Genomic DNA, 25,734 nt, shown 5'->3' with positions numbered 1-25,734 from the left:
AATTACTTAATTTTACTTTTAATATAAAAATATTGATAGTTCCAGAGAAGATGGGCTCCATTTGTACTATGATGATGGAGTAACCTAGGTTAGAATGCAGGGCAGTAAGAAGATGGATATTTTCATCTCCTCTTGAGAAATTGCCAAACTACATAACAGAAGTCAAGTGTCTCCTCTGATACTCAGGGATGAATTTAGGCAGTTGACTGCTTTTCCCTCTATTTTTATTTTTGTTTTCTATTTTACTGTCCAACTTTCTGATGATTGAAAGTGGTATCAAGTAGGTTTTGCTTAGGATTAATAAAAGACATAAGCAATTTTTTCCTGACAGCACAGAAAACAACATAAGTAAACTACTGATGAAGATTATAGTGTACTCCCAGGGTGTTTTGAGCAATCTGAATGAGTAATAGGAAATATATTTGTATGCTTGAGACCTTTGAAGCTTCTTTCAAATACATTGGGTACCTTTGATATTGCAACTGGATATCCTTCCAGAAACCCTCCCCATTGCTGTACATCAAGCAGGTGTTCTTTAAAAACACTCACTAGGCTTCTGCCATCATCCAATCACACTGATGTTATGCAATGCTTCTGTAATGCAAATTAGGTTGTGGCACTGCAGTGCCCAAAACCCTACTGCCCACAAGGGCTTTTAAAAATCTGTGTCCAAGCATTAGGAGCACTGTGGTATGTCCTCAGGGATCTCCATGGAAAGGGAGGAAGGGCTGTTCCCTTTTGGTCCAAGGTCCTCCAATTCCAATCAGAGCAGCTCTGCTTTTCTGTCTTTTTACATTTTTGACTTTCAGTTTGAAGGAGTTCCGTGACTAAGAATTCTTGAAATATTTTGGGATGTGGGGCAACGTACAAACTTCTTAACATTGCAAAAACAACCCACTGTGAGTTGGCATTTTGCCAATGTTGCTAATCAAATCTCCTTCTCTTCCCCCATAAACATACACCTTGCGCTCCATCTATGAAAATGTACAGTTCACTGAAATATTCTGCAGGTGCCTTATTATATTATACCTCCATTGCTTTGTACATTCTGGACTTTTTAAAATTTGTTTTTGCAATCCATGATATTCTTTTCTACCTGGGGTACAAGTATGCTCACATTTAAAAGAAAATGCCAATTTGTATTTCAGATGCATATACCAATTTATATTCCTACAAAGCAATATTTAGAAATCTCCATTGATCCACATACTCTCCAAGACTTGGTATAATCCAATTATTAATTTTTCCAAAACCAAGCTATGTAAAATTGTATCTCATTGTTCTCTAATGGGATTTCTGTGATTATTGAGGTTAATCATTTTTTTCATATATTTATTTGAAATGCCCATTTTATCTCTGTGAAAAGCCTGTTCATGTCACATTTTCTATTTTTTTGCATATTACATATTCATTCTATATTCTGAATACCAGTCTTTTGTCAGTTACCTTCATTCTAAAAATATTCTCCCTACTCATGTATTATGTTTTTACTTTCTTTATGGTGTCTTTTGATGGGCGGACATTTTTAAATTTTGATGCAGTTGAAGTTAATTTTAAAACTATTTCATGTTTGTTTCTCTTAGTATCTTGCTTATGAAATCTTAACCCATTTCAGCATTTTAAAAACATACTCTTTTGTATTTTTAAAACATTTAAAAATATTGCTTTGCTCTCTTCATCACTACTGCTTCATAAAGGTCCTGATATCTGGTAGGACAAGTAACCTAAAAATCTAGTTGAAATTTTGTTTTGAATGTCCTTATAACTTTTTAAAGTTATTTATTTATTTTTGTTGATATATATTAGATATACCTTTATATCTTTTTAATAAATTTGGGAAGAATTAACATCTGTATGCTATTAAGCGTTCTAATCCATAATCATGATATATCTTCTCATTTTTATAGGTTTTCTTTAATATCTTTCTAAAATAGTTTATACCTATACATAGAAAATTTGTATGGTTCTCTTTGTACAGATATTTTTCAGACTTATTCCTACGTAACTTGGAATATTGTAAAATTTCTTCCTTGTTTTGAAAAGAGAGTCTTATTCTGCCACACAGGCTATAGTATACTAGTACAATCACAATTCATTGCCGCCTCAACTCCCAGGCTCAAGCAATCCTCCCACCTCAGCCTCCTGAGTAGCTGGAACTACAGGCACAAACCACCAGGCCTGGCTATAAAAAAAAAAAAAAAAAAAAAAAAAAAAAAATTTGTAGAGTCTCACTATATTGCCCAGACTGGTCTAGAACTCCTGAGCTCAAAGGGTCTGCCTGCCTCTGCTTCCGAAAGTGCTGGGATTATAGGTACGAGCCACTGCAACTGGCTAGATTTTCTTTTTAACACAAATTTTTCAACTTTTCGTATTATTATTATTAAAATAGTTTTTAAAATTATCATCGCTAGTACATAAAATTGATTTTTTATATATTGATCATATACCAGCCATCTTGCCAAATTTTCTAACATTTTGTTTTATATTCTTTTGGTTTTTCTATGGAGATAATTACGTGATCTGAAAAATAACATTTTTTATTTTTCTTTCCTATTGTTGGTACTTTTACTTTTGTTTCCTATTACAGTGGCTCAGATATTGAATCCAATATTTAATAAAAGTAGTGATAGTGAGGTTAAGCATATTTGACTTGCCCCTCATTTTAAAGGTACTTGTCATTTTTCATTATCAAAAATAACATTTCTGGGAGGAGGCGGTGGATGATGAGAAATTATGTAATGGATCCAATATATGTTATTTGGGTGATGGATACCCTAAAAGCCCTGACTTCACAACACTATGCAATCTACCCATGTAACAAAATTATGCTTGTGTCCCATAAAATGTATACAAATAAAATAAAAAGAAAGAACAATTATGTTTTATATAAGTTTGTTATAGAATTCCTTTAAAATGGTAAGGATATTCTATTCCTAGTTTGTTGAAAATTTTATCTTATGTTTTATAATTGTCATGAAATTTTTATCAGTAAAATGCTTTTACTGTATACATTAAAATGATCACATAATTGTTCATCTTTACATTTAATATATTAAATGGCATTTATAGATTTGAAAATATTAAGCCACTCTTACATTTTCGGGGTAAAAGTGACTTGGTCATGATGTATTATCATTTTTATATACACTACTAGATTCTGCTTGCTAATAGGACCTTTTGCATCTTTGCTCATGAATGACATTAGCCTAGAAGTGTCTTTTTTTCTGTTTCCTAGTCTGGTTTGGCATGAAGGTTTTATTGACTTCACAGCTTAGGGGAAGTATTTCTTCTTTATTCTTTAAAAGACTTTTTAAAAATTAAAATTTCTTTTTGAAAGTTTCACTTGTAGAATCATCTGAGTCAATGTGTGGTGTGTGTGTTTGTATGTGAAGTCCTAAAATCATGAATTAAATGTATATAATAATGAAGAGAGATGTTCATGTATTCTATCCCTTTCTGCGTTTTTTGGAAAAGTTTGATTTTCTAGGAAATTGCCCATTTTGATCAATATTTTGCATTCAGTGGCATACATTTTTCAGTGAATTCTTTTATCTTTTCAGTATCTGTTTTATTTGCAGTTATATTTCCATTTCAGTTTTTCATATAGTTCACTTGGGCATCCTGTCTTTTTGTCTAGATCAGTCTTGCCTGAGATCTGATTATTTATTAGCTTTTTCAAAGGAGCAATTTTTGCTCATCTTCTGTATTGAACTTTCAAAAAATACAAAATATATATATATATATTCCATTGTCTGGATGTGCCACAGTTTAGCCATTCACCTACTGAAGGACAATCTGATGCTTCCAAGTTCTGGCAATTATGAATAAAGCTGCAATAAACATTAGTTTGTGTGCTGGTTGTGTGTACATACATTTTCAACTCTTTGGGGGAAATGCCAAGGAGTGTGACTGCTGGATCATATGAGAAGATTATACTTAGTTTTTAAAGAAATGTCAGACTGTCGTACCATATGACCCAGCCATCCCATTACTGGGTATATACCCAAAGGATTATAAATTATGCTGCTATAAAGACACATGCACACGTATGTTTATTGCAGCACTATTCACAATAGCAAAGACTTGGAATCAACCCAAATGTCCATCAGTGACAGATTGGATTAAGAAAATGTGGCACATATACACCATGGAATACTATGCAGCCATAAAAAAGGATGAGTTTGAGTCCTTTGTAGGGACTTGGATGCAGCTGGAATCCATCATTCTTAGCAAACTATCACAAGAACAGAAAACCAAACACCGCATGTTCTCACTCATAGGTGGGAACTGAACAATGAGATCACTCGGACTCAGGAAGGGGAACATCACACACCGGGGCCTATCATGGGGAGGGGGGAGGGGGGAGGGATTGCATTGGGAGTTATACCTGATGTAAATGACGAGTTGATGGGTGCAGCACACCAACATGGCACAAGTATACATATGTAACAAACCTGCACGTTATGCACATGTACCCTACAACTTAAAGTATAATAATAATAAATAAATTAAAAAAAAAAAAAAAAAAAAAAAGAAATGTCAGACTGTCTTCCAAAGGGACTGTACCATGTTGCTTTCCCACCAATACATGAGAGCACTGTTGCTTCATATCCTCCTGCTCTCCTCCAAAAAAAAAAAAAAAAATTGAACTAAACTTTATTTTTTAAAAAAACATTTATTTAGTTAGTTAGTTAGTTAGTTTTTGAGACAGAGTCTCGCTCTGTCACCAGGCTGGAGTGCAGTGGCGTGATCTTGGCTCACTGTAACCTCTGCCTCCCGGTTTCAAGGGATTCTCCTTCCTCAGCCTCATGAGTAGCTGGGATTACAGGTGCCCGCCACCACGTCTGGCTAATTTTTGTATTTTTAGTAGAAACGTGGTTTCACTATCTTGGCCAGGCTGGTCTTGAACTCCTAACCTCGTGATCCGCCCTCCTTGGCTTCCCAAAGTGCTGGGATTACAGGCGTGAGCCACCGCGCCTGGCCAACTTTATTTTTATTAGCTCTTTCCTACTATATTTTAGTTCATTCTGTTGTTTTTATACTAACTGTTAAGATGGATGTTTAGCTCATTAATATACTGTTATATTGATTTTAGGAAAATTATCTGTAAGCCATTTTGTTGGAAGTTTAGGACAATTATTAGGATCAGAAAAAAAATTTTGATACTAATAATGCTTTTCAAATTTGGAATCCAAATTAAAACAATATCAGTGAAGACATTTCATTGTAAGGTTCCATGTGAATATGAATATGTAACAAAACACCTACTCTATACTTCTATCCATCAGTATTTTATTTATCCACCACCCTTCATTTCTCTTTCAAACCGTGGCTGACTTAATTCCCTCCTATCATTTAGGTTTCTTAGCATTGCACTTGCCAGCCAGGCACAGTGGCTCACACTTGTAATCCCAGCACTTTGGGAGGCCAAGGTGGGCATATTATTTGACAAGGAGTTTGAGAGCAACCTGGTCAACATGGCAAAACCCCGTCTCTAATAAAAATTAAAAAAAAATTGCCAGGCGTGGTGGTGCATATCTATAGTCCCAGCTACTCAGGAGGCTGAGTTGGGAGGATCTCATGAACTCGGGAGGTGGAGGCTGCAGTAAGCTGAGGTCATGCTACTGTACTCCAGCCAGGGCAACAGAGGGAGACTGCCTAAAAAATAAAAATAAAAAATAAAAAAATAAATAATTGCACTTGCCTTATAATGGGTAAGACTCAGAACTCCATGTGATTTACAAGCTCCGACTTGGAGAAATTTGAATTTTTATATGTCAGTAGTTGTGTCCCATGAATCTGACTTGTGAATCAGGAAGGATGCTACTCATTATTTCTAGATCAATGGTCTCCTTTGGATGCTTAAAAGATGGCACCTTTCTCCAAAATGTTTACAGATACCCAGAGGTCTTGTTTCATTTGATACCACGTAGACTTTCCTGTTGTATTCTGTTTACCAGTGGGCATTGGATGTTGGACTTTTTAGAAATTTGACCTTATTTCTTAGGACTCTTAACATTCTCTGGTCAGAAAACATCACAAAAACCAAATGGTGGGAGGGTCTATAATCATAGTGAGTCCTTCTTCATTCCAAAAGAAATTATAGCCACTCTCTTTTGTACCTCAAAAGAGAGCATTATTAGCATTATTCAATTAAAAAGAGGGAAAGGAGGTGTTTAATAAAAATGTTTGCTTGCAGCCCCCATCCCTAATAAGATACTAGTGGATATAATTCCTATAATATATGTAGACATTCAGTTGAATGAGGTTTACACACATTAATCACACCTGTTTGCTACAATTTGCCATGCCAATTATCTTGTTTCCCTTCTTTGTCCAAGGATGTTGTACATGAAAATAGTGCATCCTGTGGAAGAGCTTTTTCTTCCCAAAGGAGCTATCCTATTGTGAATTCTGACATAAATGTGCATAAGTAGAGAGAAATGCAGATTTCAGCCTGCCATGCTGAGAATTTGCTTTGTTTGATCTGGGTATCGCAGGACACATGATGTTCAGCATGCTCTGAGGCCCCTGAAATACCTCGCTACCACACAGGCCATATTTTTTAATAACCACTTTAACACAGAGCAGGGGAAATCTCAGCCACACACAGCTCAGGATGCTATAACCAGAGAGCCTCCTGGGAGCAGTCGGTCCACTCCTAGGCTTGTTTTCTCGTGACACACATCTTCTGTCTAAATTCTTTAGTGAGGATTTTCAGGCCTCAGCGTGATGAGGAGCATGGACTCCGAAGCTTTGAAACAAATGGCGAATGTGTTAGTGGCCAGGGCTGGTAGTTACTCCCGTTCAGTGTCATCGAGTGTATGTGATAAAACCAGTGTCTAAAGATTTCCTTGGTCTCTGCCCAGGGCCCGAAAGAAATATTCCTTCAAGGACTATTAACATCACATGATTCTAAGCATATCACACCCCAGTGTTTTTAGGCATAAAGAGAATATACACTATATGCCAATGATCAGTTACCTAAAAACAACACATATATATTTGGCTGAGGAATACCAACAACACATCTTGTGGCTACCCGGCGAACTGATATAGTTAGGAACATATATGTGCGTTGGGTTATAATGACATTTTCTCGTATCACATCTATCAGGTTACAAGCAGCTAATAATTTTCTTTTGCTAGTCACAGCCAAACATTATAATGGCACATACCATAAATCAACATCAACATGGAACATTGCTTAGCAAATATAAATGTATGTGCATTGCAGAATGATCTGAGATTACAAAAATACATCAGAAGTCAAAAGTAGCTGGTGGAGAAACGCTATGTCTTTAGTTTATTGAGATTGTTTGGAGGATCCTAATGTACTGTCACTGAAAGAATAATTTTTCCTTTACAATCTACTTAGCAAAGATTTATCGATCCTTTCCCCCTTCATAGAGAATTACTGATCCATTTTAGAAAATCAGATTTTCACACCTTTCATGAGAATGTGCCCAGCGCAGTTCTCAGGGGACTGCCCGGGAAGTTGACTTTGACACACAGTCCCTTGAAACTTACACACCACAGCCTAGCGTCTCATCGCTGATTTGTTGCACCAGGCAGTAAAATACTTTCATACATTTATAGAGAAATGATTGTACTGCAAGGACTTATTTTTCCACGTTAGTGGATGTATTCAGGGTACCGTTATTTGTGTAAACAGCATTTTTCAGATGTGGTGCTTTTTCTTATTCTTTTCTTCCCTGTCTTCTCAGCTGTAATGTTATGAACAGTAAGGTAAGATAAAAGTTGCTGAAAATCGTGCTGCAAAGCCATGGGATGCCGTAGAATTTTTCAGTGTGCGTAAATAACTTTCTTCAAGACGTACACGTCTGCTCTCCTCTCATTATGGGAGTAACCTAGGTAGCTAAGCAGCCGACATGTTATATTGAAGTATGCATCGTAATGAAGGTAATTTATTATAATTAAAACAGTGTGGAGAGGAGATTTGTATTAGACCTATTGTTTCACAGAAGAGCTTCATAAAGAGCATTATGATTAGTTATGTATTTGGGTGAGGGATGTTGTTTACTGGGAGTTACGTGAGGATTAGTCAAAGTCTGAAGTTGTTTTTTGAGTTCTGCTGAACTGGGAGGAAAGAAACATTCAGTAAACGAAGAATTTTTATACTGGTAGGAGGAGAGTGTATATGTGTTTGCATGCAAGAGTAGGAGAGAGAGCGGGGAGGAAGATACAGAAGAAAATGACGTGCACCTGAAGTGTTCTCGGCAGGAGCAGTTCTAGAATACTTTATTACATATCTATGGAGACAATGGCATGGACTGTAAGTAGCTCCTGTCTCTTGATATAATAATGCACATAAAGTCGGGGTCAGATTGGGTTCGCTGTGGGCTTTGATGCTGCAGAAGGTCACTAGGGGAATCGATGGACCAAAATGAGTCCTGAGTTTCATGCAATCAATGCGATTTTTCTATTTAAAGTGGACACTGCTGGGTGTGAATCTTGAGCTTCAAATGTGAGTTGGATCAGCTTTTCAGGTCAAGAGTAGACTGCATTGCAAATAGGTTGTTTATGATCATAATTGAGGTGATGTGTGAATGCACAATAGGAGAGGCAGTTTGCAAATGCTGCTTTTAAGTTTGGCGCCCTGTTATTTTGGCAGCCGCATTCACAGCCATTTGGTTGTGAGGGGATACCTGGTTCTCTGTTTATTCTGATATTTTTAATGAATCAAAAGTAAGGAAACTCTTTAAAAAATAGTTATTAAAAATAGAATATTTTAAAATCTTTTCTATATTCTGTCTATTCATCCATCTATCCATCTTCAAGTCTCTCTGATTGGAAGGTAGACAGAAGGGTTCTCTAATATGTGTATATATGCACAGACACACACATATGTATCATATATGTGTGTATATATATTTTAAATAATTACATTTTTAAAAGTTTTTTTAAAAGTTTGCTCTAGTTGGAAAGTGAATGGATGAGATTTTTGATTATCTGCAAAGCTAGAAGAGTTCAGATTTTGTGTCGATGCTTCAAGCTCTTACTCTGCAGGAGCAAGAAGATCCCTGTTTAAAAGGACAAATTATAAATGCAGTTTCCCCTCCAGAATAAAAGTTCTGGAGCTGCTGAAGGATCTTTTATGGGTTTCTCTTCATCATGTCACATTGCCACTGAGATATGCTGTATGTCATTTAGGGAAACATTACAGAGGGAAGGCACTGGCGTTTTCTGTTTGGAGGGGAAGGCGAGTAAAAAAAATGGGATTTATAAAAATATTCTAAGGAAGTCTATGAAGGACTCTTCTTTTGCTGTATGCCACAGGGGAACTGGCAGCCACAAAGACAAAAGTAACTGGCAGATTCTTTATTTCACTTCGGGTAAAACTTCACTTCTTCCTGCGAATCAGGTTTCTAACCTACAGGGGAAAATAGCTGGATGAGATTCCCAGTTATTAAAGGGCCAGGAAGCTGGAGAAATTAAGGAATATTAACTTTCCACTAAGTTGAAACACATTTGCCACTGAATTGCTACTTGGTGCTTTTTTTTTTTTTTTTTTTTCTCCACTCTAAAAGATAACATTGCTTCCTAGCTTTTAATTTAAACTTAATTTAATTTGAACTTTAAGGGTTTTAATTTAGTAAAAGAAGATGAGAGGAAATAAGTTGAAATCACCAGTGACCTGTGGCAGAAGGCCAAGTTCACACTCTCCGCCACAGGTCCTGGCAGCCTTTTGCATTCAAATAAACATTTAAAAAAAAAAAAAAAAGAACTAATTGAGTATATTTGTAATAACATAAGTCGCAAGTACAGCTGTACAGAGATCTAAATTTATTTGCCCAAACTGGAAAAATGCCCCCCAAAGAATAAGAGGCGTGTGAGAGAGGAGAGGCGTGCTGAGAACAGGTGGAGCCTTTGCCTACAGGATACAGCTCATTCACAAGGAGTACAGGCTGTTTGTCTGTGATGTGGGTCTTTGTATGTAGAGCCCAGATGTAGTATTTTGGTTCACGTTGTCAAAATTTTGGTTCTCCTTATCCCTGAGTCTTCATTTAATCATCTCTAGACTTCTGTGCAGCAGGAATGATTAGAGTTCTTAGCCAAACCATTTTGTGTTTATTTTATTGTAACAGTCCCCAAACAACTCAGAAATAAGCTACTGAAAATAACATTTCAGAATATGTTTCCATTGGGTAGAACCTTTAATCTCAGGAATCAGAAACACTATGTAAACACCAGCAAAGTATGGAGAGAATGATTTAATTATAATTAATTATCAGGAATGATGCCATTTACATTTACTCTACATAATACTAAATAGAAAATTTAACTTTTAAGGCAGGATGTTTTTTTCTTTGCTTTACCAGTGACTCTATAAGACACATGCCATTTAAAAATGAGATGAAGGGGAAGTTTCAAGTTTTCAGTTATGATTCTTAGTTTTCAGGGTAAGTCTGTGAAAGGAACAGAATGCTTAAGTTTTATCTGACATCGATTTTTTAAAAATCTTATGTCTTGTATTCCAAGAAGGAATACGTAGTAAATGGAAAAATACATTTTATGCATATGAATTTATATGTCATTTTATATTTGACAATATTTTATATGAAATTTGAGCCTCTTATATTTATTATTCTATTTAATTCATAGTGTCCTAGTATGTTAACTTGTAGGCCTATGGTGAAATGAAAGAGTACCTCTTATTATTATGATGATTTTAAACCTTTATTTTAGGTTCAGGGGTACATGTGCAGGTTTGTTTTATAGGCAAATTGCGTGTCATGGGGGCTTTGTATACAGACTATTTCATCGCCCTGATATGAAGCATACTCTTATTGATTATGATTTTGAAATCTTTCTTACATAACCCTCATTTGAAAAATGAATTTGAGAGACTCAGTTGCTGTTTAAAGACCCTGAGGCCTTTAGGGGAGGGTGAATTAAGACTTCCAGTGAGATTCTTCTTCCTACAAAATCACTTTTCCCTCAGATGAGGATACTGAGGTAATGGAAAAACCCTTAATCTCCAAAGCATCCCTGAATGTGCCACCCTGAAAATTAACCTCATTCATCCCTTTCCCCCACCTTCATTTTTTTTTCTTTTTTGAGACCTCAGAAAAATTGAGCACATAAATTAAAGTGTCCCCTTAGCTGCTCTAACTTATGCAACCAGCATTTACTCAGCAGCACCCTGGGTCTCAGAGACCTTGGCAACATCACAGGGGTCATATTTTTACCTAGACAAACTGCTCATGAGCCATGTTTTCAACATCTTAGACCAAAACTGGCTTTTCTTTGATTTCAGACCTGAAGGTTGTCTTCTATTTTGTCTTAATTTTTTTTTTGAAAAGGCATTTATTGTGGCTATTCTGAGAAAAATCTCACTTTCTAGTAACGTTTGCTTTCTCCTTTGTGCCTCCAGCAGCATATTAGGCAAATAAAGAGATACAGGGTATTACTCTGTATTTACATGTTTTCATTTTTTTATTTGGAGGCACCCTGCCCACACTTCCAGTACCACAGACCAAATCATGTTTGTTGATCTTTTTCAAAAACAGATCTAGTTCTGAGAAGAGGTGTTGGTTGATTTGCTCTTGGGAGAGGTCCTTTGCGCCATCACCCTGATTGTTTAGCAGTACCATCAGTGGAGGTTAGGATACCTTTCTAGTTTTCTGAAGGCCAAGGGTCAATAAAATATCCCCCCACCATTTACCACCCCATATTAGTTTAAGCAAACAAGAAATATGCAATAAGCTGTTTTCCAAAAATCTCTCCAAATTCAAATATGTAGTAGGTTTATTTTGATGGTCTTAAAGAAAGGAGTCCTCATTGGAAACAGGTAATCTACTCAAGGGACCAGTTGAATGAATGTGTGTCAGTCACAGACCTGTTGAAGCTGTATTTTAACTGAGCATTCAAAAATTAAGGAATAAAATGGTTTTCCAACTCTGGAGTTTCTCTCTTTTGTCATAGGATTGTTTCTTGCACTTGTAAGAACTGTCTGGAGGACTGACTCTGTCCCACCAAGATGAAGATACAAGATCACATTTTTTTGACATACCCTTTTCTTTGGTATGCTATACTTTTTCATTGTTTATATCACCTAGTTTTCATTATATATTAAAATTTGCATTTGTTTCAGGGGAAAATTAAGCTGACTATTTCTAAGGAATGTAAACACTCCTTTGAACATTTAAAGTCTCTATTTTTAATAGAAAATAGTAACTTTATTTTGCCTAGAATAAATGTATTTGAATCCCAAAATGTGTAAGTTAGTTTTAAGAAGATAACTGATAGCAAAGACCATTTCCCAAGCACCTGCCACAACACACACACACACCGCACTCAGATCTCTAAAAATTTAGCCTTAAGGCAATTTGAATCTTGGGGAAATATCTTCTCATTTTTCAATCTGGCTTGACTTTATTATAACCTTGGAATTAAGTGCAGTGTTTATTCTTTCTTGTGTATCCCTTTAAAAACCTCCTTAGTAATGATGTTAAACTGCTGAAACCCTTGCCCTATCATCCATACCCACTATAGTTCTTGCTGATATCTTAATTAACTCCTACATTCCTCTATTTAAATCTTGGCTAGTGTAGAATATGTCCCATTGGAAGTAACAGTACCTGGGCTGACTTTAGTTGTTTCTTTGTGATTTGTCTCAGGCATATGAGACAGCTTCTTCTTATCCGGTCTCTCATTCTGTCGACAGGGAATATTAGGTCACCACAGAGACAAAAGAAGGGAAAACTGTAGGTGTTTAATAATGAGGGAAGACAAAACTGCTTATGAAGTGCTCTTAGTTCCCAGGGAAGAGGTGATGTATAAATACATGGATTTAGGGCATGGATTCAAGCCAGTTTGAATTCACATAAGTTTTGTTGGACAATTGTATCACAATATTGACTCAAGTCCAGATTAAGGCCTCTAGGGTGTCCCTTTCTCTACTAATTTGTAGTTTATTGGTTCCAAGATTCCATTACTCTCTATCTGATTTTCTCAACATTTCTCTTGCTATTTTACCATGGTCAAAAGTTCTGTTTGGGAATGGCAGATACAAGAGGTTAGAGAGTACTGGCATCACATTTAATTTCCTTCATTCTTGGAGACTCACTGTGTTCTCCATAATTTATTAAAAGAAAACGAATCAATAGTAAAAAAGGCTTATTAGTCAATTTCCATTGAAATCTGACTTTTTTTGGTCATCTATACCCACTCAGATGTCTACATCTTTAATTTTATGAAGTACAGATGAGCTCCTTTATGGATGCATCAACTAATTGCATTCACTTAAAGAAAAAAAAGAGGCTATATTTTTTCTTTACTCCCTCACTATAGACACTCTCCATAATTGCAAAAAGAAAAGAAACATACAATAATGATCCCAAGTAATCCTAATTATTTCAATGGATATTGGAACTCTATCAATTACTTAAATAACTTAGGAATGGAGGTAATGTTGGATTAAGAACCATCAGCATGTGAGTTGATAGTCCCAAATAAAACAAATGGTTTGAGACACACATAATATCCTGGACTCTGGTCCTGAGATACTTCTGAATATAGTACCCGATGAAAGGTATGTCTACAAATTTGGATTTTCAGTTTTTGAGTAATGGGCAAGGGTTAGGTGGAGAGTGCACTTGGAAATCATACTGTGAAACCAGAAGTTTGATTGGGGATCAACTTGGTGCGATATCGGATTAGGTATAGAGCTCGATGCAATGACTTCAAATCTCTGGTGAATGCAGGTGTCTGGAATCCTGGGCTTAAGTGAGTTGTACTGAATTCCCTCACCTGATTTTTATCAGCAGCTGTATTGACAAGATTTTCATTACTTCCTAAATGTCTGCACTGGCTTGCTGTATTTTTCCTGTTAAAATTTATATATATATATATATATATATGTGTGTATATAATATATATGTGGAATATATATATAATATACATATATGTGTATAATCCCAGATTGAGTTAATCTGGATAACTACACTTTATTTCTATTGCAAGCTTTACAGGGCCAATAATTTTCTTGCATGTAAAATAATGCATAGATAGTAAAATGTGCAAAAAATACATTAATACTGCCATAAAAATCTACCTATATATTTTTAGAAAATCGGAGACATACAATTTCATTACGTAGAATTAACCTGAATTACATTTAATATAATGTAGTTATCCTCTCTTTAAGACATATTTTGTGATCTTACTTTTAACCAGTAATTAATGCCACTTTTAAGATAATAAACAACATTTTTTCCTAAGGAAATAGTTAGAAATGGAATGAAAATTTTCTGTACAGTTAGCAAATTACCCATAAAATGTAAACTTGGTTTTAAGAAAACCCAAAGCTATGTTTTCCAGAAAAAAACAACTGGAAAAAAATGCAGAAAGTAGTAACAGTGGTTATCCTGAAATAGAATTCTGGGTAATTTTAATTTCCTCCCTTGTTCTTTTTTATGTTTTGTATTTTTCCTATAGTAATCATGTATTACTTTTGTAATGATAAAATATTTAAATCATAATTTAAGAAAACTATTCAAGCAAGAATCTTCAATGAAAGAAATTCAAATATCCAAGTATGTAAATTATAACATGGTACTGTGCCTTTTGTCCCACTATGATTCTGTTCTAGTTTGTGTTTACCCTTCCTGACATCTTTTCTGTGCCTCTAAACTCACGCACAAACACATACACATTCGCATACTTACATACTCAAACACACATTCAGACTTTCTAAAAAATGAAAATAGACTCATACAGTGGTCTGCAGAATTTCTCAAGCTGATTATTAAAAGGTTGGTAGCTTGAATTGAGCAATGGTTAGTGTTCATCTCATAGACATCAGCAAACACTACTCAAGGCTTCCGCCTTCAATGGGAGCTGGATCCCAACACACCAGTGGTGTGTACTATATGTTTTATTCAGCAGCTTGCTTTTCACTTGGTAATGTACCACAGGCCTTGTTCCAAGTCAGTACATATAGCTTTATCTGATTTTTTTAATAGTTGCATGATCTTCTGTTGCATGGATGGAACCATCTCTCTATGGATAAACTTTTGTTCATTTTCCAATTTTTCACATCGCAAGTGATCCTGTAAAGAATTATGATGCTTATGTATTTGAGGTATTTGTGCAAGTCTTTCTGAAGTTCAGATTCTTAGAAGTGGAGGTTCCTTGGTCAAAAGACATGCAAATTTAAAGTTTGACTACTATTAGTAGATTGCTCTCTAAAATAATTGTTCCAGTTTATACATCAACCAATTCTCCATCTTCTGGTGATCTTTTGATTGGAATCAATCTTTCACATTTTCTAATTTTATGGGCAAAATGATCAGTATGCTTTGATTATCTGTAAAGTTAACCACATTTTTATGTTTATTGGTCATTTGAATGTCTTTTTGATTTATTTATAGGAACTCTTTATACTATGGATACTACATTTTTGTTATATGTGCTGTAAATATTTTCTTCCAATATATTATTTTTTATTTCCATCTTATTGAAGGTTTCTTTTGTCTTATGAGAGATAAAATTTTGCCTTATGATATCTAGTTTTCATGCCAGACTTATAAAGTCTTCTCTAATCTAAGACTATGACATTATTAGATGGTATCTTTTCTTCCACATGTTTTCATGGAAAAGGCTTCCATTCCTACCCAAAGACCCAAGGAGTATTGAAATGATCTCCTCTGCTTCTTTACTTTTCCCCATGCAAGGAGGGTTGGCTAATTTGACCGGCAAGAATCACAAGCATTTATCGGGCTGGATTTACAAATGTATGGTCAGAGTGTTGAAACTGATAGTTTCCTATGACACGGCCTCTTGGCTTCTTGGATACATACTCCGAAGTATGGGCAGGAGAGAGTGTGGGAGGAACAGACAGAAAGTTGTTTTCCATGCCTATATTTTTATAGAGGTTCCATTCAATGCCCACTAAGACTATGTAAATAAGACATCAAAGGAATCAGAGGAAAATGATCAATTAAAAATGTGGGTAGCCAAGCAGTAAAATAGAAAGAGAAAATTAAATGAATGGTGCCTCCTGCAATGCTACTCCTCACTGTGGCACACATAATGGTGTTTACAGCTTCCTGGTTCATGGGAGGATTGTACTTCTCTGCTCTTTAGAAGTTAGGAGGAACCACTGGATGAGTTCTGCCCACTGGATTGTGGGGGAAAAGTGATGTATGTCACTCTATAGCCAGGACATTCAGTTGGGATGGTGAGACCTGCAGCTGCAGTGATTATGGAAGGATGTGCTGAGTTCCATGCGTCTGTCAGCAGGGCTTCTGAGTGACGAGAGTAAACAGAGCCCTGCTGCCAACCCATGTTTGACATGCAGCATGAGCAAGAAACAAATGCTGTTTTAAGATGTTGAGATTTTGAAGTGAAGTTGTTTGTTACTGCAGCCTGACCTAGCCTATGCTGACTGTCACATTCATCAACAAATAGTGTAGACCTCACCCCAGGCTTATTCCCTTTAATGCCAGCCTCTTTAGAGGGTCTTACCTTGCATTGTCAATCTCCAAGTGGTAAATGGATCTTATCAGAGCCTGCTGGAGACCCATCAAGATGTCTGTTCGCTCTTTGTTTCAGCTTTTCAGTTCTATGTGGATGGCTAAGTCATGCCTTCAGTGCACACTGACCTGTTTTTAATTGGGACAGGGAGAATAGAAATCTTCTCCTTTGTCTCAGGCTGTCTCTTATGCTGCATCCTCCAATCAGAGGCCCTGCCTTTGGAAGATTTGGAAACACCTGCTAGGACATGAATACCACTGGCAATTTGATCCTCACTGGGCAAGTGATTCTGGAGTGTGTGTATGTTCTCTGTAAGGTGGATCCCAGAAGGGATAATGGGGGAGTGTTAGGCTTCCTAACATCCCACAAAAGACATCCTCCTTAATTTTATTCTGGTAGAAGTTGTATATTTATATCATAGGAGTACAGTTTTAACACACTATATTTTGTACATTATTGTGTTTAACATGACACATTTAATTCAATCATGCAATTCTCAACTCTACCACCTTTTTATGTAAAAATGGTAAGAAAATACATTGGGAGAAAAATGGAACTCAGAAATTTCACTATCTGACCTAGGAATGGGCACCCATACTATAAAGTAGAAAAGACTATTTATGAGAGCAATTTTTGTGACATTATTCTCTGTCTATAAATATGTCCTCAACGCAAGAAGACCAAGGAGGGGGAAACTCCTCTGTAATACTCATTTAGGGAAGTGAAGGACTGCTTTCCAAACCAAGGCGAGTGCTGTTGCAGTAATGGGGCATCAAACAGGCAAAATTGTATGTGTTGTCAATGGCTACAATGTAATTTTATTGATTTACAATGTTTAAAGTGAAGACATGATTTCTAGCTTATATAAGGTGTCACACTGGAGTAATTGCACACCAACCGGATTTTATGACCAGAAAAGAACATGTAATGTCCACACAGATTCCTCAGGCTGTCTAGCATTTACAGTTGTTCAGTAATCAGGAGTTATTATTAGCAGTTGTCTTGCTTGAATAGTCATAGAAAGAACAGATGTTACCTGGCATGGATTTGGTTTTAGTATAGTTATTTGAATCCTCCAAAGGAAAACATCATCAAATTGCTAACTTGGTGTAGTCTTGATCCATTCTGCCCCCTTGGTCCTCAGTTGTCCAGGTTTTCAGGAGTCCCATAATGCTCTCTGTTGCATGAAGGCTGCCATACCCCAGGCTCAAGTGCAAAATCATTGGGAAATACATCTGTTTTTAAGCAATTCACTGGAGTCCTCAGAGGCAGTGATTCTCATGCCACTTTATCAGAATCACCAAGTTTCCAGGCCCTGTCTCAGAGGCACTGAAGTAGAATCTCCTGGGTGTAGGGACTTGAAGAGTGCATTTTGAACAAGCACCCTAGTGGATTCTTATGCACAGGAAAGTCTAGGAACCTGGAAATGAAGAAAGAATGTATGTAAGCTGTGACCCATTAGAAAATTTCAAAGAATGTGTGGGGTCGATTTTCATTATCATTTTGTTTTCCATTTATGAAATACCTTTATTCAGAGAATCTAAAAAATCCAAGTTTACATCCTTTTTCCAAATGATTTTCATGAGGCTTTAAGACACATTACATTCAAGATTTGTTGTGCATAAGAATACATGTCCAGATATTTCTGCTTCTACAGGGATTATAGATATATTTTATGTAAAGTTTCTGTCTGGAGCTTACCCATTCCATTTTTGACAATAAAATGCTTTGAGATATTTTGAGACAATTGTGTTTGATGAAGGAGCAGATACTGTAGCATTTTGATTTAAAATTAAAAGACGTTGTTTTTCCGAGACTGATAGACTTATAAAGCGATTTTCAAAATATTGCCACCTCTGTCATGAAATAATAAATATTTTCTGAGACTGACCAATACTGTGATGTGATTAAATTAGAAATCCATTGCTGTTCTTACAGGTTGTTGTGGTTAGCACAGGATGTCGTTTCTCACAGGCTAAAAATTGCTGACAGAGTCCATGAATAAGTTGATAAATGTGAGCTTTTTTTTTTTTTTTTTTTTGCAGAAGGAAATACATTCAAGTTAGCATACAGAAAGAAGAAAAGATATTTTTCCATACGATGTTTTATAAGAAGGCTGTGATTTTGATTTTTTTTGTAACTGGTGATTGGGAAACATATTAAAGAGTAATTACCATCAGTCCTCTTTGAAGGCACAAAAGGTGAATTCTTATCTGTGGTCATTCCAGGGGCCTGGTTTGGTCCCTTTCTGAACCCCCACCAGATGTACATCTTCTTTGATCAATTTTGCAATGCTTCTTGTAAAGACAGACTGGCATAAGGAGTCTGTGGCCTTCTAGGTAGTGACTTCTCTGGGTACACAGGTATCCACCTCATTACAGTAATGCTCCTTGAGATTCTTTAAGGCTGTAAACCCTATAGTTATGATGTGATACACTCCTCTATCAATTTCTATTCCTCAGAGTGATAAGCATCACAAATTCATATCCTATACCTATATCTTGAACTGAGAAATTATCAGCACCTTGGTCAGCTTGAGTACCCACTGGGTGGGATTTTCACTCCTACCTTTACATGCCCCAAAGCATCAGAGCTTCCTATACACAAGCCTGTGGCTAACCCAGCCTCATTCATTCCAGAGGTGTGAGGGGAGGGGTTTCCAGCAAGTTATAGCTCTTTATGCTCTCTCCCTGCCAAGATTCTAGGCACATTGCCATTTGTAGACTTTATGTCATTTTCCAGTATCTGTTTGCCATAAACCTTCTTGATCTCTCTTATTTCCCTTCCAGTATTATTTGTGTTTCTCACATTGGGATGAGGCTCTTTAGCTTTTTTTTTTTTTTTTTTAAAGTCTTTATTGAGGCATAATTTACATGCCATACATTCACTCATTGAAAATGTACAATGTAACGATTTTTGTTAAATTTATGGAGTTTCACAACCATCACTACAACCAGTTTTAGAACACTGTCTTCATTCCAAAATGTTTCCTTATTCCCCTCTGCAGCCAGTCTCCACTCCTACCCCTACCCCAGGCTTTCTGTCACTACAAATTGGCCTTTTCCAGACATTTTACTTATCCATTTTTATCTTCCATTTTACTTTAATTTTTATCACATTTTATGTACCCATTCATAGTTGACAGACACTTGGACTGTTTCCTGTCTTTTGCTATTAAGAGTAATGTGGCTATGACCAGGCAGATACAAGTATTTGTGTGGACATGTTTTCACTTTTCTTGGGTAGATTCTTAGAAGTGGAATTTGTGGGTCATATTGATATATTTATGATTCACTCTTTAGAAAACTGTTAAACAGTTTTCCAAATGGCTGCACCATTTTACATTAGCATCAGCAGTATATGACAGCCCAGGTTTCTCCACCTTCTTGCCAAAAATTGATATTGTCTATATTTTTCATTGTAACTATTGTAATGGATTTATTGTGGTATCTCATTGTGGTTTAATTTGCATTTCCCAAATTACTAAAGAAGTAAGCATCCTTTCCTGTGTCTTTTAGCTACCTGTATATCTCATTTGGTGAAAGTTTACTTAAATTTTTTTCTCATTTTTAAATTGAGTTGTTTGTCTTATTGAGTTGAAGAGTTTGTTATATATTCTGGATACAAGCACTTTGTCAGAAATCTGATTTTCAAATATTTTCCCCCAGTCTGTGGCTTGTCTTTTTATTTTCTTAACAGTTTAATTTGAAGTGCAAGAGTTATTCATCTTAATAATCTATTTTTTAAAAAGGGTTGTGCTTTTATTGTCACATTAAGAATTCTTTATATAATCCAAGTCATAGAGCTTCCCTTCTAGATCAGGATTTTGTAATAGCAGCGTTCTTGATATTTGGAGCCAGATAATTCTTTGTCATGGGAGCCTGTCTTGTTCATTCTAGAATACATAGCAGCATCCATGGCTTTTATGCGCTAGATCCATTAGCGCCTGCCTGACCCCTTCTCACTGGTTATGACAACTGAAAATGTCTCCAGACATTATCAAATGTCCCTTGGCAAGCAAAATCATCCTAATTGAGAACCACTGTTATAGAAGTTTTATAGTTTAAACTACTAACATTTAGGGTTATGGTCTATTTCGAGTTTATCTGTGCATGTGGTATGAGATAAAGATCTAAGTTCTTTTTTCTTTCATATGAATATCCAGTTGTCCCAGCACCATTTGTTAACAGACTGTCATTTCCCCCATTAAATTGTCTCCACATTTTTGTCAAAAATTAATTGACCAAAATCGTAAAGTTTAATTCTGGAATTTCATTTTTTTCCATTAACCTATATACATACACTTACAGCAATGCCTCACTGTGTTGATTACTGTAGTTTTATAGTAAGTTTTGAAACCAGGTAGTTAGCGCAAGTCTTCCAACTTTGTTCTTCTTTTCGGAAATTACTCAGATTATTCCAGGCCTGCTGCATTTATGTATAAATGTTATATATTGATCAATTTGTCATTTTTCACAAAAAAGCCTATTGAAATTTTGATAGGAATTGCCATGAATCTGTATAAATAAATTGAGGAGAATTGCCATTTTAACACTATTAAGTTTTTCAATCCATGAAAAGGGAATACGTCTCCACTTCTTTCTTTACCTCCCTTTATTTCTTTCACTCAGTACTTGTAGTTTTCATTGTATAAATCTTACACTTTGTTAGATGTATCATTAGTATTTTGTTTTATCTGTTACTGTTGTTAACGGAACTGTATTCTTGATTTGATTTTCAGATTGTTCATTACTAGTATTTGCAACTACAATAGATTTTTTGTATATTAATCTTCTATCATGCAACCTTGTAGTAAGCGTGCAGTGTGTGTGTGTATTCCTAGAATTTTCTCCATATAAGATTATGTCATCTGAAAACAAAAATTTTTTAATTGTTTTTGACCATTCTTCTTTTCCAATGTAGATGCACTTAATATTTTTTCTGTAAACTAGTTCAACCATTGTGGAAAACAGTGTGGCGATTCCTCAAGGATCTGGAACTAGAAATACCATTTGACCCAACCATCCCATTATTGGGTATATACCCAAAGGATTATAAATCATGTTGCTATAAAGACACATGCACACATATGTTTATTGCAGCACTATTCACAATAGCAAAGACTTGGAATCAACCCAAATGTCCATCAGTGACAGACTGGATTAAGAAAATGTGGCACATATGCACCATGGAATACTATGCAGCCATAAAAAAAGGATGAGTTTGTGTCCTTTGTAGGGACATGGATGCAGCTGGAAACCATCATTCTCAGCAAACTATCACAAGAATAGAAAACCAGACACTGCATGTTCTCACTCATAGGTGGGAATTGAACAATGAGATCACTTGGACTTGGGGAAGGGGAACATCACACACTGGGGCCTATTGTGGGGAGGGGGGAGGGGTAACATTAGGAGATACACCTAATGTAAATGACAAGTTAATGGGTGCAGCACACCAACATGGCACATGTATACATATTTAACAAACCTGCACATTGTGCACATGTACCCTAGAACTTAAAGTATAATAATAATAATAACAAAATAAAAATAAAAATAAAATACTTTTTCTGTAGATGTTGAGGAAATTCTGTTTGATTCCAGTTAAAATTTTTTAAAAATCATGAGTGCATGTGAAATTTTGTCAACTGCCTTTTCTTTTTCTACATCTGTAAAATGGTCACATATGGTAATTTTTAGATGTTAAACCAACTTTGCATTCTTAGATAAATCCCACTTGGTCATGGTGTAAAATATGTTTAAACTGCTGATTGGTTTGGTTTGCTAACTTTTTAAAAGAATTTTTGCCTCTATATTCTCAGGGACATTAATCTGCAATTTTATTTTTTTGTGATGTCTTTGGCTGACTTTGTTAAATAGGCCTCATAGAACGATTTGGAAAGACTTCGTTCTTTATTTTCTGAAAGAGTATTAAAGGATTGGTATTTAAATAGTTGATAGAATTCATCAGTGAAGCTATCTAGAGCTAGGGGTTTCTTTGTGGCAAGAGTTTTAAATTACGAATTCTATTACTTTATTGGTTGTAGGTCTATACAAATTTTCTCTTTTTTTTTTAAAAGCTTTTATCTTAGTTTCAGGGGTATGTGTGCAGGTTTGTTATATAGCTAAACTGCATGTTGTGGGGTTTGGTGTACAGATTATTTCATCACCCAGGTAATAAGCATATTACCTGATAGGTAGTTTTTTTTTTTTTTATCTTCACCCATCTCTCACCTTGCACCCTCAAGTAGGCCCCAGTGTCTGTTGTTCCCCTTTTTGTGTCTATGTGTTCTAAGTGAGAAAATGCATTATTTGAGTTTCTGTTCCTGTGTTAGTGTCCTAAAGATAATGGCCTCCAGCTCCATGTTGCTGCAATGGACATGATCTCATCCTTTTTTGTGGCTGCCTAATATTCCATGGTGTATATGTACCACATTTTCTTTATCCAGTCTACTGTTGATGGGCATCTAGGTTGATTCCATATCGTTGTTATGTGAATAGTGCTGCAATGAACATACATGTGCATGTCTTTTTGACAGAAAAATTTATATTTCTTTGTGTATTTACCCAATAATGGGATTGCTGTGTTGCATGGTAGTTCTAACTTCTTTGGGAAATTACCAAACTGCTTTCCACAGTGGTTGAAGTAATTTACATTCCCACCAGCAGTGTATGAGCAGTCCCTTTTTTCTGCAACTTCCCAGCATCTATTTTTTTGACTTTTTAATAATAGGCATTTTGACTGGTGTGAGATGGTATCTCATATCTATACAGATTTCTTATGTCTTCTTGAATCAGTGTGTTCATTTCTGTCTTTCTAGAAATTTGTCATTTCATGTAATTTGCCAAATTTTTGGCAAAAATTTTTTAATGTCATTTTAGAATCCTTTTAATTTCTGTAGGGTTAGTACTGATGTTACCTCTTTTGCTCTTTATTTTGGCAATTTGTGCTTTCTTTCTTTTTTTTTCTTAGTTTAACTGAAGATCTATTGATTTTGTTGATCTTTTTAAATAATCACCTTTTGGTTTCATTATTTTCTACATTTTTTCTATTTATTTGATTTTCATGTAAATCCATATTATTTCCTTTTTCTTTTCCTTTTTGGGTTTAGGTTGCTCTTATTTTTCTAGTTAGCTAAAGAGGAAGCTTGAATTATTCATTGGAGACTATTTTTCTTTTCATAAACTATAAGCTTCCTTTTAAGCACTGCTTTAGATGCATGCTACATATATTTTGATTTTTTGTGTTTTCAATTCAGCTCAAAATATTTTGCAATTTTCTTTCTTTTTTTTTTTTTTTTTTTTTTTGAGACGGAGTCTCGCTCTGTAGCCCAGGCTGGAGTGCAGTGGCCGGATCTCAGCTCACTGCAAGCTCCGCCTCCCGGGTTCACGCCATTCTCCGGCCTCAGCCTCCCGAGTAGCTGGGACTACAGGCGCTGCCACCTCGCCCGGCTATTTTTTGTATTTCTTAGTAGAGACGGGGTTTCACCGTGTTAGCCAGGATGGTCTCGATCTCCTGACCTCGTGATCCGCCCATCTCGGCCTCCCAAAGTGCTGGGATTACAGGCTTGAGCCACCGCGCCCGGCCAATTTTCTTTCATTCATGGGTGTTAGAAGTGTGTTATTTAATTTCCAAATATTTGGAGATTCATCAGATCTCTTTCTTTCATTGATTTCTAACTTAATTCCGTTGTAGTCATAGAACACATTTTATATGATTTCAATCCTTTAAATTTATTGAGGCTTGCTTTATAGCCTAGCATAGAGGTCAGCAAATGATAGCTTGTGGTTATGCATCTTAAGTAATTACAATTTACTTTATCATAATACCAACTTAATTATGCTGTTTTATCTGGCAGTGTGCCCCTGAAGTACAATTTTTATTTTAGTTATTGTACTTTTATTACCAGAATTTCCATTTGGATTTTAAAAATAATTTCTGTGTCTTTACTGAGGCCCTTTATTTTTTGGATTTTAATACTTTCCTTTAATTCTTTACTGTTAATTTCTTCTAGTTCTTTGAACATATATTTAAAACTGAGTTGAAGTTGTAGTCTGCTAAATTTGGCCTCTGAGGACACTCAGAGAAATGTCTAGTCACTGCTATTTTCCTTCTTTAATATGAGTAACACTTTCCTGTTTCTTAGCATGTCTCATAATTTTTATTGAATATGGACTATTTTGAGATACCATATTACAGCAACTCTTGATTCTGATTTGATTTTTGTTCCAGAGGTTGTTACCAATATTGTTTTAAAAATATGTTTATATCTTTATTTAGTAACCTGTTTGGACTACATTTTTGAAATTTTTTTCCTCTGTAGTGTGTGGACACTACTCTCTGCTTAGCATCCCTTTTCCCCCAACCTCCTCGCCAAACCCTTTTTCATATTTTTATGGATGACTTCTTAGGAGTCTTATTTCTGCATAACCTGATGGTCAGCCAATGATTAGTGAGAGATTGGGCCCAAACACTTTAGGCCAGCAAAATCTCCCACCTGAGTTGATGGGTCTCTATGTGGATTCAGGAACACATTCATATTTCAGGCAGTTTTTAGTTCAGGCTGTTTTGCAGTTTCTGGTGTCTCCTCTGCAAAACACAGAGGTTCCTGGTAAGACAGGGATATGTGAACAGCTTGGACTTCTTCCAGTCTCCCTGTGTGTACACATCACCTCCAGTCAACCAAGGGTATCAAGTGTCTCGATGACTGTCTCATTTCCCATATTTTCCTCCTAAACTTCTGGTTGGCCCATTCAACCTCAGGTATCAAAACTTCTTGTCCTAATTCCCTTGTCTTTGGTATTGTTGCTTATTGTTGACATCTCTGCTGGGGATGGGATTGTCCAACTACTGCTCCAAATCAAGTTACTTTCCTCCTACAGTTAAGCTGCTATTCACCATGTGCTCTACCATGTTAGAATTACCATGAAGAAAAAGCTAGGGGACAAGAAGGGGAGCAGCCCAGGCAAGAATACCATGGATGTCCACAGTTCTCATGAAAATTCAATAGTTTTTCTTTAGTAAGTGCTTATCAGTTTGTTTTAAATGTTTGGTCAATTTCCAGGGAACTGCAATGGTTGTTTCTGATACATTTGTCTGGTTTCATCATTACTGTTTGGAGAAATATTTGGTGACTTGCTCATTCCAATTCATTCGCTTCTTTGTTTTGTTTCCCCATAAGCTGCAGTATCTTGAATTATTCTCTTAGATTCCACAGGCCACCACGCC

The sequence above is a fragment of the Macaca mulatta genome, chromosome 3, assembly GCF_049350105.2.
Source record: "Macaca mulatta isolate MMU2019108-1 chromosome 3, T2T-MMU8v2.0, whole genome shotgun sequence".
Classification (NCBI taxonomy): Eukaryota; Metazoa; Chordata; class Mammalia; order Primates; family Cercopithecidae; genus Macaca; species Macaca mulatta.
This window is presented reverse-complemented; position numbering follows the sequence as displayed.